We start from the raw sequence: 17,615 nt of genomic DNA on the forward strand, positions 1-17,615 counted from the left end.
CCAAGACATTTCCTGAGGGCATCTGTAATTAACAGATGTAACTCACCCTTGTGAACTGAGGTGCCAGTGAATCCGAGTTTTAGTTACAAAAACTGTCCACAAGGCGGCAACAGTGTTCAGTCTACCTTTAGTTCCTGGGATAAACTGAAAGAAAGTGAAGTCGCTCAGTCGTGTCCAAGTCTTTGGGATCCCATGGACTGTAGTCTACCAGGCTTCTCAGTCCATGGGATTTTCCCGGTGAGAGTACTGGAGTGGGTTGCCATTTCCTTCTCCAGGGGATCTTCCTGACCCAGGGATGGAACCCAGGTCTCCTGCATTGTAGGCAGACGCTTTACCCTCTGAGCCGCCAGGTTAAGCTGAGCCTTCGCTCATGGCTCAGCAGGTGAAGAATCTGCCTGCAATGCAGGAAACCTGGGTTCCATCCCTGGGCTGGGAAGATCCCTCCGAAAAGAGAAAGGCTACCCACTCCAGTATTCTGGCCTAGAGAATTCTATAAACTAGTCTTTGGGGTCGTAAAGAGTCCGACTGAGCGACTTTCACTTTCACTTTAGGGAAAGCTGTGGCAGAAAAGAGAAGAGGAACTAAAGAGCCTCTTGATGAAAGTGAAAGAGAGTGAAAAAGCTTGCTTAAAACTCAACATTCAAAAAACTAAGATCATGACATCTGGTCCCATCATTTCATGGCAAAGAGAAGGGGAAACAATGGAAACCGTGGCAGACTTCATTTTTGAGGGCTCCAAAATCACTGCAGATGGTGATTGCAGCCATAAACTGAAAAGATGCTTGTTCCTTGGAAGAAAAGCTATGACCAACCTAGACAGCATATTAAAAAGCAGAGATATTACTTTACCAACAAAGGTCTGTCTAGTCAAAACTATGGTTTTTCCAGTAGTCATGTATGGATGTGAGATTTGGGCTATAAAGAAAGCTGAGCACCCAAGAATTGATGCCTTTGAACTGTGGTGTTGGAGAAGACTCTTGAGAGTCCCCTGGACTGCAAAGAGATCCAACCAGTCCATCCTAAAGGCAGTCAACCCTGAATATTCATTGGAAGGACTGATGCTGAAACTCCAATACTTTGGACACCTGATGCAAAGAACTGTCTCCTTAGAAAAGACCCTGATGCTGGGAAAGATTGAAGGCAGGAGGAGAAGGAGATCACACAGGATGAGATGGTTGGATGGCATCACTGACTGGATGGTTTGAGCAAGCTCCGGGAGTTGGGGATGGACAGGGAAGACGGGTGTGCTGCAGTCTGTGAGGTCACAAAGTGCTGGACACAAGTGAGCGACTGAACTGAACGGAACAACAGAAGGATACAATATTTTTATGGAATCCACTTTATTGAAATATTACCACAATGTGAGCTTTTTGTTGGTTTTGGAGATGAATTGCTTGTGGGTATCTTTGTTTGCAAATATTTCTTTGCATTCCAAGTTGCCTTCTTCATTCCTCAAGGTTTCTTTTATCAAACATCTGCTTTGAAATCGAAGTAGGTTGCATTTTCCTGGTTTTGGTTTATTTCCCATTGCTCTAGGAAATGGATTCCAAAACACCTTGCAATGATGTCATCCAAACCCAAAAAGACCTTGCAGTTTGTAGCCTACATGTCCTGCCTGTTTTCCTTAAGACTTTCATAGAATCCCTCCCAACCTTTAGATATTTATGATATGGTGTTAGAGAGTGTTCTAACCTCATTCTCGTTTTCTTTGTTTTAATAAGCCTCACACAATCCTTCATAGTGTTTCTTACCAATGTTTGTTGCCAGCATCTGGGGAGGAATATTCCCTTTTCTCCACGCCTTCTCCATCAGTGTTTGTCAGGTTTCTGACAATGGCCATTCTGAGTGCTATGAGGTGATTCCTTCCCGTGGTTTTGATTCGCATTTCTCATGTTTAGCGAAACTGACCTCCTCTCGTGTGCTTTCTTTTCAAGGATGAGCTCCTCGTACCCCTTGATGCAGTGTCCTGTACCTTGGCCCTGTTTTAAGTTCTTTTCTGATGACCACCCCTAGGCGGTTTGGTGAGATCAGCTGCTTTTGACTTCCAGGCCCTTTGGCCTTGAGAATACCCAATGCCCATCAGCACAGCTTTTCAAGCTGTTGTTACAGAAAATGGCCACAAGACAGCAGCATTACCCAGTCCCACACATTTTCGCCCAAACCCTGTCTTTTCAGTGTGATTTTACATAGGAATAGATGTGACTTCTGATTTTATGTGTTTCAGGAGTACAGAAACTTGATACATTCATGGATGAGCATTTATCTATTCTCTCCCAAGTTCTTGTTCCCATCTAGGTGATTTCAGGGTGTTCAGTAAACTTCCTCCTGCTATTCAGCAGGTCGTTTTTGGATCATCCATTGGATACATATATGTGTGCCTACATTAATTCAAATCTGTTCACTTACTTCCCCTGGACCGAAGACTGAGGGCTCCTGCAGAGGGCAAGAGGCACTCTAGGAACGTCACGGGGTCACACTGCCTGCCACATCCTCCCAGGACCCTGAGCCCCAAAACAGTCCAGCCTGGGACTCAAGCCTGCCCAGTCTCCAGAGATATCATACCAGCCAAGGTAACCATGGGATAAGGGGAATAGACTCAGCATATATTTCTATATTTATTGTGTTTATCCAGTTATTTAAATTTGAGTATATAGGTGAATTACAAGGCAGTGGGTGGTTTTTTGTTTTTGTTTTTTTTATTCATAGTCACTTGATTCACTCACACACTGATGTGCACATGCAGTATTTCAGGGACTGGTCCTGTATAGATTATGACAGAAAGTGGAGTATCATTCCCAGTGTTATGGAGTAGGTCCTTGGGGCTTATTTTCTAAGTAGTAGTGTGCACATGTTAGACAAGTAGCTTATTTCTATGTGCCCAACACCTTTCTTCTCTGCTAACTGTAAGAGAGATGAGTTTTTTCTAAGTCTGTGAACTGTTTATCTTGGCTCAAAGAGCTCCTATGTATCCAGTTATAGATTCCACCTACAAGAGAGATCATAATCTATTTGTCACTCCCTGTCTCTTACTGCACTTGCTATGATCATCTCTACTTCTGGCCTGTGCCTGGACATGGCACTGTCTCATTCTTCCTTGTGGCTGATTCACATACCATTATGTATATAGAACCCAGCAACTCGAGCAATCCTCTGGGGGCCTGGGTGCAGCTGCCCAGCGCTGTTAAGGTGGGAATGGCCCTCAGTACCCGGATGCATTTTTAACTGAAGCAAAACATGTGATCTCTTCAGCTCAGAGCATCCGAGAGGGGTTGAATGGGACTAACCACCCAGATATCCTCAGCCCCCTTCAGGACCAAGTCCAGAGGTTTGACATGGCTAAAAGACAGAGTTATTTCATTCTCCTCAGCCTCTAGGTCAGCACAATTACTGGACTGAAACACCAAACAGAGCCTGGACTGGGGAAAAGTGACCCAGGTTCCTTTTATTCATCTAGAGACCATATTTTTTGCCCCTCGATTCTTAACACCAGTCCACAGAGTGGAGGTTGCCCACTCCCTGCCATCAGCAGCACCATCCTTGATGATGCAAGCAGGAGCCATGAGTGAAGGACCTCAGCTCCCACCATCCTGTAGGAATGGGATAGAGCTGTGGGTGCAGCTCAAGAGGCCCTGGCTGGCAAGGGACCACTGGGGTCAGAGAGGATGACTGCCCCCAAGAATTCCCATCACCAGCATCTTCTACCATTGCCCTGGGAAGGGAGAGAGAACTGATAGGCTTCTGGAAGTGACTCTCCCAGGGTCTGGGAAAAGCAGAGAAACCAGGCAAGGTCTGACGGCCACAGCCGGTGACGTGTTCTCTGTGTCAACTGTTGTTTTGCAACAACCCTGATCTTCAAGAGAAGTAACAGTGCTCATGAACCTTCAGCAGAATATAGCCTCAGTGGTTCAACTACCAGCCGAAGTGGGCCCGTGGATTTGGGAAAGAAGGATTCTGTCTCAACTGGGCATCCAGAAGCAAGTTCACAAGCGTAAGTCAGATTGGAGGAGGCGGAGACCCATGCCAAACAGCTTTTGGACAAAGTCCTGGCCTCTGATGGTTTCCAGGTCCCCAGCTTATGGGAGGAAAGCATCAAGGACAGGTGCCTTCTGTGGTCAGTGGCCGTCCAACACCTGCTCCAGGGCCCAGAGAGGCTCAGCAGGAGACAAGGCCTGTTCCTCTGGCCCCTGAGACAGGCTGTGAAGGACCTGCAGGGGCTGCAAGAAGGGCGGGCTCAGGCAGCAGATGTTTCTCAAAGGCTATAAAAGGCTGCCAGGCTCTCTGGCCTCCTATGTGCAGATGAGCAGGTCAAGGGCAAGACCTGCTTCCCGTGGGGGAAGTTCATGTGCTCACAGATACTCTGCTGAATGTGGCTCAGATCTTGGCTTTCTCCCCCAGACCATCTCCCAGCCTGTACACATGCTTTGAACTTCTCTGCCTGGAGCTCACCCTGCAAGCCAGGGTCTTGACCGGCCACCTCAGCAGCATCAACGCAGACTATAAACATGCCCTCTGAGATGCCCTCTGGCCAAAGCTCTGTCTGCAGAGACCCCCAGACCCAGCCTGAAAGCTCTCGGAAAAGAATGGTGTCTGGTATCTAAGCTGTGCAGGGAATTGTGGCAGGAGGCCAGGAGTCAGGGCCCTTGCCAGGAAGACCTTCTTATGACTCTGGAGGACATCCTCGTCCTCACCAAGGAGGTGGCCCAGCAGGTCCCCGTGCTCCAAGGACACCCAGAGGACTGGTTTCAGCAAGAGTGGGCAGCCCAGGCCCACCATGCTGTGTCCCAGCTCTGGGCCTGGACAGGCGGCCACACCAAGGCATGGCCCAGTGCTGGAAGCCCAGTGATGAACAAGACCCCACCCAGGTCCATTTCTACCACAGGCCGGGTGTGTCCGGAGGCGCTGAAGCCAGCAGTGTAGACTCTCAGGGAGCAGCACCAAGAGACACCGCGGAGAGCTCTGTGGGGACCTGCGCTGCCCTTGCAGCCATCGCCAGCACAGTTACAGAGCTGGGCACGGCAGGAAGGTCAGCACATCTTCTCATCTCCCACCTCAGCCTTCTTTCCAGTCACCAAAACTTCCTGTGCTGTGTGCTATGCTGAGTCGCTTGAGTCGTGTTCAAATCTTTGTGACCCCATGGACTGAAGCCCGCCAGGCCCCTCTGCCCATGGGATTTCCCAGGCAAGAGTACTGGAGGGGGTTGCCATGCCCTCCTCCAGGGGATTTTCCTAACTCAGAGATCGAACCCGTGTCGCTTATGTCTCCTCCATTGACAGGTGGGTTCTTTACCACTAGCACCACCTGGGAAGCCCCCCAAGTCCCCTGTCAAGTTCCAGAAAAAGCTCTCTTGGTGCCCAAGTGTGTAATTCACACCTGGAAGGCACACAGTCTTTGAGAATCCAAGATCAGGAACCAGATCATGGTCTAGGCTGCATCTGCCTCTCCCACCTCTGAGTTCTGAGATCTCAGAGGAGCTTCTTAGCTCTTCTGGAAGATTCTAGTCTAGAAAATGGGCACATTGATACTTTGCTGGTGGAGGGCTGATAAAAGCATCCCTGTAAATACTTGCCCTGGCCTGGTACATGGTTAGCACCCTGGGGTAAGGCCTAGAATGAGTGACTTGCATGCAGTTTTCCCCACAGCCTCCAGGCTTCCCTGGTGGCTGACAATAAAGAAAACACCTGCAGTGCAGAATATCTCAGCTGGACCCCTGGGTCAGGAATATCAACTGGAGAAGGGAATGGCAACCCTCTCCAGAATTCCTGCCTGGAGAATCCCATGGACAGAGGAGTCCATGGGGTCACAAAGAGCCAGACGTGACTGAGTGACTAACACTTTCATTTTGCGCGAGGAGGGGGCTCCACTAGCTGTGACAGCACTCCTCCTGTGGGTCCCGATGCTAAGTGCCACCTTGACCTGCACTATCTTACCTGCCTGCTCCCATAAGGGTTCTTTGGTTTGCAAGTGGCAGGAATCCAGCTTGAATCCTCATAGGCAAACAGAAGCACTCACTGAAAGCCTTCTGGGTCTGCTGAACACCGTCCATGCGTGGCCATTCCCTTCTGTGGCAGCAGACCGTGCCGGGCAGTGTGGAGCCCAGACATTCGATTCACCCTCACCAACACGGCAGGCGCCGTAGGTCAGCAGTGTCCACCTGAGAAGCTCCCCAGCAGGCATGCTCAGCCCCTCATGCTAGACACAGCCTGATCTGCCCCCTTCCTGACCTTTTACTTGGCTGCACAGACACCCCCACACCTTTCCCTGGGCTTTCTCCCAAGATAAAGCTGACCAGACCATGTGTTTCTCCACCCAATTATTCTCTACTTCATTTTTCTCATGAAAATGTCATTACCGTGCGCATGGCCCTACTCCCAGACCAGCTGGGAGGGTGGCAGGCATGGTTCCCTCACAGCCCACACCTCTTTGCTCACCCCAACTGTCTTCTCAACTCTCCTGATCCACGGCTCCTGGTCTCACGAATTCAGACATCCTGTAGGCTCCTCCTGATCTGTTTTTCTGTTGAGTCTTCTGACACGTGCTTTTTTCCCAGTTTCTTTGTACTTACCACTATTTTCTGAATTTAATATTTACATAAATGTCTCTATTGAGAGTATAGTTGCTTTACAATATTGTGTTAGTTTCTACTCACAGCCAAGTGGATCAGCTATACATATATCCCCTCTTCTTCAGATCTCCTTCCTACTTAGGTCGCCACAAAGCATTGAGTAGGGTTCTCTGTGCCGTACAGCAGGTTCTCACTAGTCATCTATTTCATAAATAGTATCAGTAGTGCTGGGCTGGGGAAAGCATCATTCTCCTGCATTTTGTGAGGTGTAATTGTGAATTCGTTGTTGTTCAGTTGTGTCTGACTCTTTTGTGATTTCATGGACTGTAGCCAGACTGCTCTGTCCATGGGATTTCCCAGGCAAGAATATTGGAGTGGGCTGCCATTTCCTTCTCCAGGAGATCTTCCTCACCCAGAGATCAAACTGACACCTGCATTGGCAGGCAGATTCTTTACCACTGAACCACCTGGGAAGCCCATCAATTTTATACATAGTATCAGTAGTATATATGTCAATTCAAATCTCCCAGTTCTGCCCACTCCTGCTTTCCTCCTTGATATCCGTACGTTTGTTCTCTATGTCTGTGTCTCTATTTCTACTTTGTGACTAAAATCATCTGTTCCATTTTTCTAGACCCCACATGTATGGGTTAATGTTCAATATCTGTTTTTCTCTTTCTGGCTTACTTCACTTTGTATGATAGTCTCTAACTCCATCCACATCTCTGCAAATGACCCAACTTAGTTCCTTTTTAGAATCTGCCTGCAATGCAGGAGACCAAGGTTTGACTCCTGGGTCGGGAAGATCCCCTGAAGAAGGAAATGGCAATCCACTTCAGTACTCCTGCCTGGAAAATCCCATGGACAGAACAGCCTGGCAGGATACAATCCATGGGTCGCAAGAGTTGGACACAACTTAGCAACTAAACCACCACCACCAGTATCCCATTGCATACATAAACCACGTCTTCTTTATCCATCCCTCTGTGTCACTGACTTCACTGATAACACATTCTGCTTCTCTGAGTTCACCTGACAGAGTCCCCCTCTCATCAAAGCTTCCAACACAAGCATTTCCCAGAACTGACCTCCCGGCTTGGCCAGCATTCAGACAGTGAGGAGGGCAGGCTCACTCAGCCCCTGTTACTGCTCCTGTCCTCTCTCCTGTTGCAGGCTGCTTTCCCCAGGGTGAAGAGCAAGGCCTCACACTTAACTCACACACACACAAGCTCAGTGCATTGGAGACAGGGGGACCATGGTCCTGTCTGGAGAGCTACCCCTGGCAGGACGGCAACTGGAGAATGGAGAGTCACCATCCATAAACTTCTGCTCCCCTAGCCACTCCCTAGAGGGGGTCACAGACGCCCTCCACATGACCCAGAGTATCACTTCAAACAGGGAGCCCTTGAGGCCTTGGAAATGAGCTCGTGCATCTTCCAGACACTTGTCACAACCCAGAAATTATTTTTTTCCTTTTTAATTTATTTGGCTGTGCCAGATCTTAGTTGCAGCACACAAGATCTTTAATGGCGGTGTGTGGAATCGTAGTTCCTTGACCAGGTACTGAACCTGGGCTCCTGCGCTGGAAGTGCAGAGACTTAGCCCCTGGACTGCCAGGAGAGTTCCTAACCTGGAGCTTCCTTATTCCAGCTGAGGGCTCTCCAACAGAGTCCTCGCCTTCTTCACTCTCACACAGCCTGGAGACGCTTTTTGTTTTGTATGCTTACAGTCCCTGAGAGTCGGCTATAAGACAGGAGTTGAATATCTCATTTCCTATCCCTTAGCTCAAGGCCCACGAAAATTGCACACTTGCCATTTTCGCCCTTGCTTTTACTCACTGCGGTTGACTCTTAGTTGCCTTCTCTCCTTTCTCTTTGTGTCACCTACTCTGGGACCCCATCTGGGCAGCCTGCTGGCCCTCAGTGTATAGCTCCGTCTCCAGGAAGGGCTCTAGCTTGCCCCTCCCAGCATTCAGGGGCACCCCAATCTGTCTAAAACAAGGTCAACAGTTTTCTGAGGGTGGGGAATTATTGAAGATGAAACACAAAAAAAGCCAGGTGACTTCCCAGTATGCACTGGCACAGAAAGTCTAAACTGTTAGCCACGCAAGTTCCAGGACTTCATCTTACTCATCTTTAGATCCTTCAGGACAACCACGGTGTTTGGGGCATCACAGGTGCACAGCGAGTGATTTAGATTGCTTGTTAAGATGCTAGAAAAGCCGAGAAGTGCTGACAACATTCAAATTTGGGGCGAAATAGTCATGGGAAGGATGGAGCAAATATGCTAGATATGTCCTGAAAGGAGTGTGGTCTTGAGTTGAGCTTCAAAGAAAGTTGGATGTGCATTTTCCAGGAAGAATAGGAAAGACATTCCAGGCAATAACAGCTCCAAGTAGCTCTGCTTTGCAAGTGCCTGTGAGTCTGAGGGTGGCGGGGTGGCAGGGGCAGCGCTGTGCATACCTGTACTTATCTTTGCTCTCAATGTAGAAATTAATACTTAATCATCGGAGAGGAAAACAGTCTATAGTTAATCCATCACTATGGATACCCTGCACTGCCTCTAGCCATCCACCCACCTGGCTGGCTGCTTTTCTCAGCCTCTGGACAACTTCTGAGTTGAACCTGAGTGATCAGGACTCTCCCGCCATGCTTGGCAGCTGTTGCCTCTGCTTGCTCCAGGGCCAAGCTTGGGGATCCACGCCCAGGTGGGTCACCGAGATCCCAGCCTCCATGGTCTCCTGGCCCCAGACTCACATATGTCCCCTCGTCTGTTACACGGCAAAAGCTCACATAAACACCCACCTGAGCCCTACAGCTAGAGCCAATGGATGCAATTCACCCAACTCTTCCTTGGGCCATTGGTCTCCTGATTCTGCATTGTTAGCCCAGTGACCTTCCTGCATGCTTGGCAGTCAGAAGAGCATGACGAAGACTGAACAGAGTGGCCAACAAGTTGGGGGTGAAGGGGACATACGCCTGGAGCAGTTACCCTTTGATTTCCATTCTCCTCCTGCTGAAATATTTGCTACATATACAGCCTCAGATCAATGGAATCATGAATGTGTATCTCCCAATTTAAATAGAATTTGCTATCACACTAGCACTTCTCCAACAATTACACTGTGGCCCTCCTGAGGTATTAGTGTGCTATGATGGCATCTTGCAGGAGAAGCTGGGGCACAGGAAGGCCGAGGTTTTCTCCACCCCTATTCTCCTTCCCATCTGCATCCAGGAACTCAGGATCTGGTGGCTGAGGCCGAGGGATGATCAGAGCCACTCACTTTTGGATTTACCTTCCCTGGTGGCTCAGTGGTAAAGAATCCACCTGCCAATGCAGGAGATGCAAGTTCAATCCCTGGACTGGGAAGATCCCCTGGGGAAGGGTATGGCAACCCACTCCAGTATTCTTATCTGGATAATCCCACGGAAAGAGCAGCCTGGTGGGCTATAGTCCATGGTCCCAAAGAGTTGGACATAACTGAGGGACTAACATTTTACCTTCAAGTGAAGAACATCTCATCTCAATTCCAGAGTCTGGAAAAGGCTTAGGGGAGGCCCCACTCGGCATCCAAAAAAGAACAACACAGTCTCTTCCACTTCTGGAAGTTATTCTCACTAGAAAATAACAAGAAAGTTAATGGGGGAAATAATTATTCATATCAGAACTGTAAAATCCTATCACATAGAATAATTGACAGGAAACTGTCCCAAAGTTGGGACATTCAAGGGTTCCTGAATTTCTTCAAGAAGGTAGAGATTCTCCTTTCTCCCAGGTAAGGCCTGAAAATTCACTGAGGGAAAGAAAATGTGATGTTTTAACTATACTGGGATTCAGTCTCCTGGGTGGCAGTTGATGCAGATTCCAGATGCATGGAGCACAGAATTAAGAGGGATTCACTGTTTCCTCTTCTCAGTATTTTCCTAAGTATTTGGAGGAGACTGTCAAGAGCCTCTGGCCTGTGGGAATCAGGATACCCTCTTGATTCCCACTCTTAAAAATGGTGGAGAAGCAGGCTTCCCTGGTGGTCCAGGGCTTAAGAACCACCTACCAATGCAGGGGTCATGGGTTCCATCCCTGGTCTGGGAAGATCCCACACGCCAAGGGGCAGTTAAGTCAGTGCCCCACTGACTGAGCCCTAGAGCCCCAGAGCCTTGGGCTCTGCAACGAGAGAGGCCACCGCAATGAGAAGCCCACACACTGAGCAGAGAGTAGCCCTGCTCCTCACAAACAGGGAGAGCCTGAGCACAGCAACAAAGGCCCAGCACCGCCAAAAAGTAAAATAACTTTTAAAAATGATAAAAAGGCCAGTAACACCCCCACTGCAGTCCAAAGGTCTGAGCACCTGGAATGTCCTCTCTACAGCAGCAGCAGAGTGGCACCCCCAGCTGCCCAGCCTGGCTGCAGGCAGAAATGGACCCACCTCTCCCAGAGGATGGCTACAACCAACAGTGGAAACAGAATCACCCAGATCACCCAGGAGATGGCCAAAGAGGTGCTCCTGATGGCTCAGAGTCTGAGGAGGAGACAGTGCATCTCAGTACTTGACCTGCAACGGGTGATGGGAGGATGGGGCACTCCTGGGGAGACAGGAGTCCCAGCTGCGGCCCCACGGGAGCCAGGACAGCCAGGCAGCTCCCAGGAAAGGGGGCCGGGCCATGCTCAGGGCTGTGGGGCACACAGCACTTTTAGATGCCATCTTCTCTATCTGGGGGTATCATAGAGCTCCCCTCATTTCTCTCTTCCCTCCTCCTGTGGGCTCATTACTAAGACACTGTCTTGGTTCATCAGGAAAGATTATTTGCCAGGAGTTGCAACTTAGTAAAGTCAAGGACTCTTTCATATCCTAGAGGATGAACTGAAGGGACCATTTATGTCTATATAAATTCCCCCAACATAGTGGTAACAGGGCTGCAGGCTTCTGAAGGATGGCCATTCAGCCCAGCACATCCTGGAGGTCAGGGGCTGCTTTCGACCTGCCAACTTCAACCACAAGTCAGCTACTGTCATTCTCTTTAGCCCCCTCCCCCTTTATAAACTTTTTATCCTGTATTGGGGTATAGCTGTTAACAATGTTGTGATAGTTTCAGGTGGACAGCAAAGGGACTCAGTCATATATATACAAGTATTCATTTCCCCAAAAAAGGGCTTCTCAGGTGGCATTAGTGATAAAGAACCAATCTGCTGATGCAGGAGACACAAAAGGTTTGATCTCTGGGTCAGGAAGATCCTCTGGAGGAGGGCATGGCACCCCACTCCCATGGATAGAGGAGCATGGTGGGCTACAGTCCACTGGACCACAAAGAGTCAGACAGGACTGAAGCGACTTAGCATGCACACACATTCTCCCCAAACTCCCCTCCTGTCCAGGCTGCCACATAACACTGAGCAGAGCTCCCTGTGCTGCACAGTAGGTCCTTGTTGGTTATCCACTTTAAATACAGCAGTGTGTGCCTGTCCATCCCAAACTCCCTAACTATCCCTTCTCTCCATCCTTTCCCACCGCCTGCAACCATAAATTCATTCTGTAAGTCTCTGAGTCTCTTTCTGTTTTGTAAGTCAGTCCATTTGTATCACTTCTTTTTAAATTTCACGTGTAAAGCATGTCATATGATATTTCTCCTTCTCAGGCTGACTTACTTCAGTGTGACAGTCTTTAGGTTCATCCATGTTGCTGCAAATGTCTTTAGGCCTTTTCTTGATTCAGTGTAATTAAGCATCATTTACCATCAACCCTCCAACACTGAAAAAAAAAGAAGTCCATTTACTGAATGTGAGCACTAGAAGGGAAGAGATAGGATGGCATCAAGAGCCATTTAGAAAGTGCCTCTCAGCACAGGCCTGCCAGGTTACCTAGTGGTCCCAAACCCACGGCTAGGCCCAAGGGGTAGAGGAGGGGGCACCTCCAGACTAGGTGACCGCGAGGGGAACCCAGCAGCTCCCATCCCAGCCTCACCACAGACACTGCTCTCATCTTTCTCCAAACTCCTGTCCACCTCAGTTAGTTTCTCAGGGGACAGTTACCCTGAAGGCATCAGGTCAGAAGTGACAGCTGACAGCTTTCAAGCCCCACCCACTCCTCCCTCTCCTTGAGCTCCAAAAGGGCAAGTCAACAAAAAACGCCAGGCATGGTCTCCTTTGGTGTCAGCTGGACAGTCAGACGAGCCCTGGCTGAGCGTGGAGACCCTCACCCTGGCCCCATCCCCTACCCAGAGCAAAGCCAGGCCAGGCTCCTTTCCTTGCTCTCCCAAGCCTTGTCAGGCTGGTTAGGAGCCTGCCCTTCTCACTTCCCCGCAAACCTTCACCATCTGTGAAACAAGGCTTTTCTATACCTTCATGCTTCATGTTTGGCATCATTCAAACCAAATTCTCAGAGGAAGGGTCCATCCTGTCTTTACAGAGTGGCCAAAACAGGACCTGTAACATTTCCTGGGTTTTCCTTTTCCAAGCTACATCTACTATCCTATGGCCGCTTATCTACTCATCCCAGACAAGCAGCTGAAGTTTTGGTTCGAGTTTCACATTTGCTGGAATAGCCCATCATTTATCTGTATTAGTTGCCTAAACATTTACTGTTATGTTTAAGATCTTTGTTAAAACCTTTTAAGAAGTATTTATTTACTTATTTTATTTATGTGGGATCTTTCATTGCCGGTGCAGGGATTCTAGTTGTGGGCCATGGGCTCCGGAGCGCAAGGACTCAGTCATTGCTTCAGCACATGGGCTTTGCTGCCCTGAGCCATGTGGGATCTTGGTTCCCCCACCAGGGATCAAACCTTCGTCCCCTGCATTACAAGGCAGATTCTTAATCCCTGGACCACCAGGGAAGTGCCTAAGATTTTATTTGAATAAAGTGTTCTGTTGTTGTGTGTGTGTGTTTTTTTTAAGAAGATAAAGAAAGGAAACTGCTGATATTGTCCAAATTTCTCTTTTCAAGTGAAGAAAAATAAGGTCCAAAATGATCAAAATTTCGAATCAGGTAGGAGGTAGCTTCTGTCACCAACACATTATTTATCAATTCCCAGCTTTACGCATCACTACTGTCCTTTGCCCCTCTGGTCAAGCCAAGATCTCCTTCGAGCTGCGTTTTCTCCACACCTGGCCTTTCTCAGGGGCCTCACTTCTGCCCTGGGCCTGCTGAGAGCCATCTCTGAGCTCACATAGGCCTCATCTCCCGTAGAGAAAGTCCAGATCAAGACCAGGGGGCTCAGCCAGGCTCCCTTCAGCAGCTCCCCATGGACAGACGGGCCTGAAACACCTCATTCTGGGGTTTTCAGGAGAATAAGCTTCTTATTAACCCAGAGTGACTGGTCTTAAAGCCTGTGGCACAAGTTCAGGAGATCATGGTTTTAGACCAAATGCAATACTGGATTGGCCAAGAAGTTCGTTCAGGTTTTCCCAAACCATCCCATGGATGTTCATCAATGAACAACCCAGTATGTTCATTCTGGGGCTGAAACCAGTTGTGCCAAGTGAGTTTTGGATGTTCACAATTTGTCACCAATTTCTTAGGGAAGACCTGTGAAGGTGTTTACCTGCATTCGTGCTAAGTTACTTCAGTTGTGTCTGACTCTTTGCAACCCCATGGACTGTAGCCCACCAGCCTCCTCTCTCCATGGGTTTTTTCAGGCAAGAATACTGGAAATGGGTTGTCATTTCCTCCTCCATTTATGAAGAATATACCTCAATTTTTTAAAAAATTTGTATGATAAAAGCAGGTGGTGGACTGGAAATCAGAACTCTCTGCCCATACTGTCCTCCTACACAGGTTGAAACTCATGTAGGAAGATAGCATTTGGTGGTCTCTTATCTGTGTGTGTGTGTGTGAGTGCTAAGTTACTTCCATCCTAACTCTGTGTGATTCCATGGACTGTAGTCCACCAGGCTCCCCTGTCTATGGGATTCTCCAGGTAAGAATACTAGAGTGGGTTGCCACACCCTACTCCAGGGGATCTTCCCCACCCAAGGATTGAACCCACACCTCTACCTACTTCTAATTCTTTCCCTTCTTTTGGTACAGACCAAAGATCGGCCCATTGCCTCTGCTAGAACAACTGCAACTTTGGGGCAGAGCTTCGCCAAACTTATCCATATCGTTGCTAGGAACTGTGTAGACCACAAATGTCCCCATGAGCTCCTGTGTCTGGTAGACCAGATTGAGACAATGAGCAGCCAGCTCCAGATCTTCTCCACGTAGAAAATGGCTCTGGGGGGGGAACTGCCCAGGCTGATTAGGGTAAGGGAATAGTGGCCCTAGGGAGTGTAAGAGCTCCATAAAGAAGATGGTTGACACCACCCAAGAGCCAATAAGCTCTAGTGCAAGACATACCACGCAAATTCTTTAGCAACGCAGGAACATAGACCTGAGTGTCAACATACAGGCTGTCCAAAGTCACACCTAACACAAAGACCCATCGCAAAACTCATTACTGGACACTCCACCGCACTCCAGAGAGAAGAAATCCAATTCCACGCACCAGAACGCTGACACAAGCTTCCCTAACCAGGAAACCTTGACAAACCAATCGTCCAACCCCACCCACTGGGTGAAACCTCCATAATAAAAAGGAACCACAGACCACAAGAATATAGAAAGCCCACTCCAGACACAGCAATCTAAACAAGATGAAAAGGCAGAGAAATACCCAACAGGTAAAGGAACATGAAAAAAGCCCACCAAGTCAAACAAAAGAGGAGGAAATAGGGAATCTACCTGAAAAAGAATTTAGAATAATGATAATAAAAATGATCAAAAATCTTGAAAACAAAATGGAGTTACAAATAAATAGCGTGGAGACAAAGATTGAGAAGATGCAAGAAAGGTTTAACAAGGACCTAGAAGAGATTTAAAAAAAGTCAATTAAAATTTAATAATGAAATAAATGAGATCAAAAACACTCTGGAGGGAACCATGAGTAGAATAACAGAGACAGAAGATAGGATAAGTGAGTTAGAAGATAAAATGGTGGAAATAAATGAAGAAGAGAGGAAAAAAGAATCAAAAGAAATGAGGACAAACTCAGGGACCTCTGGGACAATGTGAAATGCCCCAACATTCGAATCATAGGAGTCGCAGAAGAAGAAGACAAAAAGAAACGCCATGAGAAGTTACTCGAGGAGATAATAGCTGAAAACTTCCCTAAAATGGGGAAGGAAGTAGCCACCCAAGTCCAAGAAACCCAGAGAGTCCCAAACAGGATAAACCCAAGGCGAAACACCCCAAGACACATATTAATCAAATTAACAAAGATCAAACACAAAGAACAAATATTAAAAGCAGCAAGGGAGAAACAACAAATAACACACAAAGGGATTCCCATAAGGATAACAGCTGATCTATCAATAGAAACCCTTCAGGCCAGAAGGGAATGGCAGGGCATACTTAAAGTAATGAAAGAGAATAACCTACAACCTAGATTACTCTACCCAGCAAGGATCTCATTCAGATATGAAGGAGAACTCAAAAGCTTTACAGACAAGCAAAAGCTGAGAGAATTCAGCACCACCAAACCAGCTCTTCAACAAATACTAAAGGATCTTCTCTAGACAGGAAACACAGAAAGGTGGTGTAAACGTGAACCCCAAACAACAAAATAAATGGCAACGGGACCATACCTATTAATAATTACCTTAAATGTAAATGGGTTGAATGCCCCAACCAAAAGACAAAGGCTGGCTGAATGGATACAAAAGCAAGACCCCTGTATATGCTGTCTACAAGAGACCCACCTCAAAGCAAGGGACACATACAGACTGAAAGTGAAGGGCTGGAAAAAAATATACCACGCAAACGGAGACCAAAATAAAGCAGGAGTCGCAATACTCATATCAGATAAAATAGACTTTCAAATAAAGGCTGTGAAAAGAGACAAAGATGGACACTACATAATGATCAAAGGATCAATCCAAGAAGAAGATATAACAATTATAAATATATATGCACCCAACATAGGAGCACCGCAATATGTAAGGCAAACACTAACGAGTATGAAAGAAGAAATTAATAGTAACACAATAATAGTAGGAGACTTTAATACCCCCACTCACAACTATGGATAGATCAACTAAACAGAAAATGAACAAGGAAACACAAACTTTAAAGGACACAACGGACCAGCTAGACCTAATTGACATCTATAGCACGTTTCACCCCAAAACAATCAACTTCACCTTTTTCTCAAGTGCACACGGAACCTTCTCCAGAATAGATCACATCCTGGGCCATAAATCTAGTCTTGGTAAATTCAAAAAAATTGAAATAATTCCAGTCATCTTTTCTGACCACAGTGCAGTAAGATTAGATCTCAATTACAGGAAAAAAGTTATTAAAAATTCAAACATATGGAGGCTAAACAACACGCTTCTGAATAACCAACAAATCATAGAAGAAATCAAAAAAGAAATCAAAATATGCATAGAAATGAATGAAAATGAAAACACAACAACCCAAAACCTATGGGACACTGTAAAAGCAGTGCTAAGGGGAAGATTCATAGCATTACAGGCCTACCTCAAGAAACAAGAAAAAAGTCAAATAAATAACCTAACTCTACACCTAAAGCAACTAGAGAAGGAAGAAATGAAGAACCCCAGGGTTAGTAGAAGGAAAGAAATCTTAAAAATTAGGGCAGAAATAAATGCAAAAGAAACTAAAGAGACCATAGCAAAAATCAACAAAGCTAAAAGCTGGTTTTGTGAAAAAATAAACAAAATTGACAAACCATTAGCAAGACTCATTAAGACACAAAGGGAGAAGAACCAAATTAACAAAATTAGAAACGAAAATGGAGAGATCACAACAGACAACACTGAAATACAAAGGATCATAAGAGACTACTACCAGCAGCTCTATGCCAATAAAATGGACAACTTGGAAGAAATGGACAAGTTCTTAGAGAATTATAACTTCCCAAAACTGAATCAGGAGGAAATAGAAGATCTTAACAAACCCATCACAAGCAAGGGAATCGAAACGGTAATCAGAAATCTTCCAGCAAACAAAAGCCCAGGACCAGATGGCTTCACAGCTGAATTCTACCAAAAATTTAGGGAA

The sequence above is a fragment of the Odocoileus virginianus genome, chromosome 2 (assembly GCF_023699985.2).
Source record: "Odocoileus virginianus isolate 20LAN1187 ecotype Illinois chromosome 2, Ovbor_1.2, whole genome shotgun sequence".
NCBI lineage: Eukaryota > Metazoa > Chordata > Mammalia > Artiodactyla > Cervidae > Odocoileus > Odocoileus virginianus.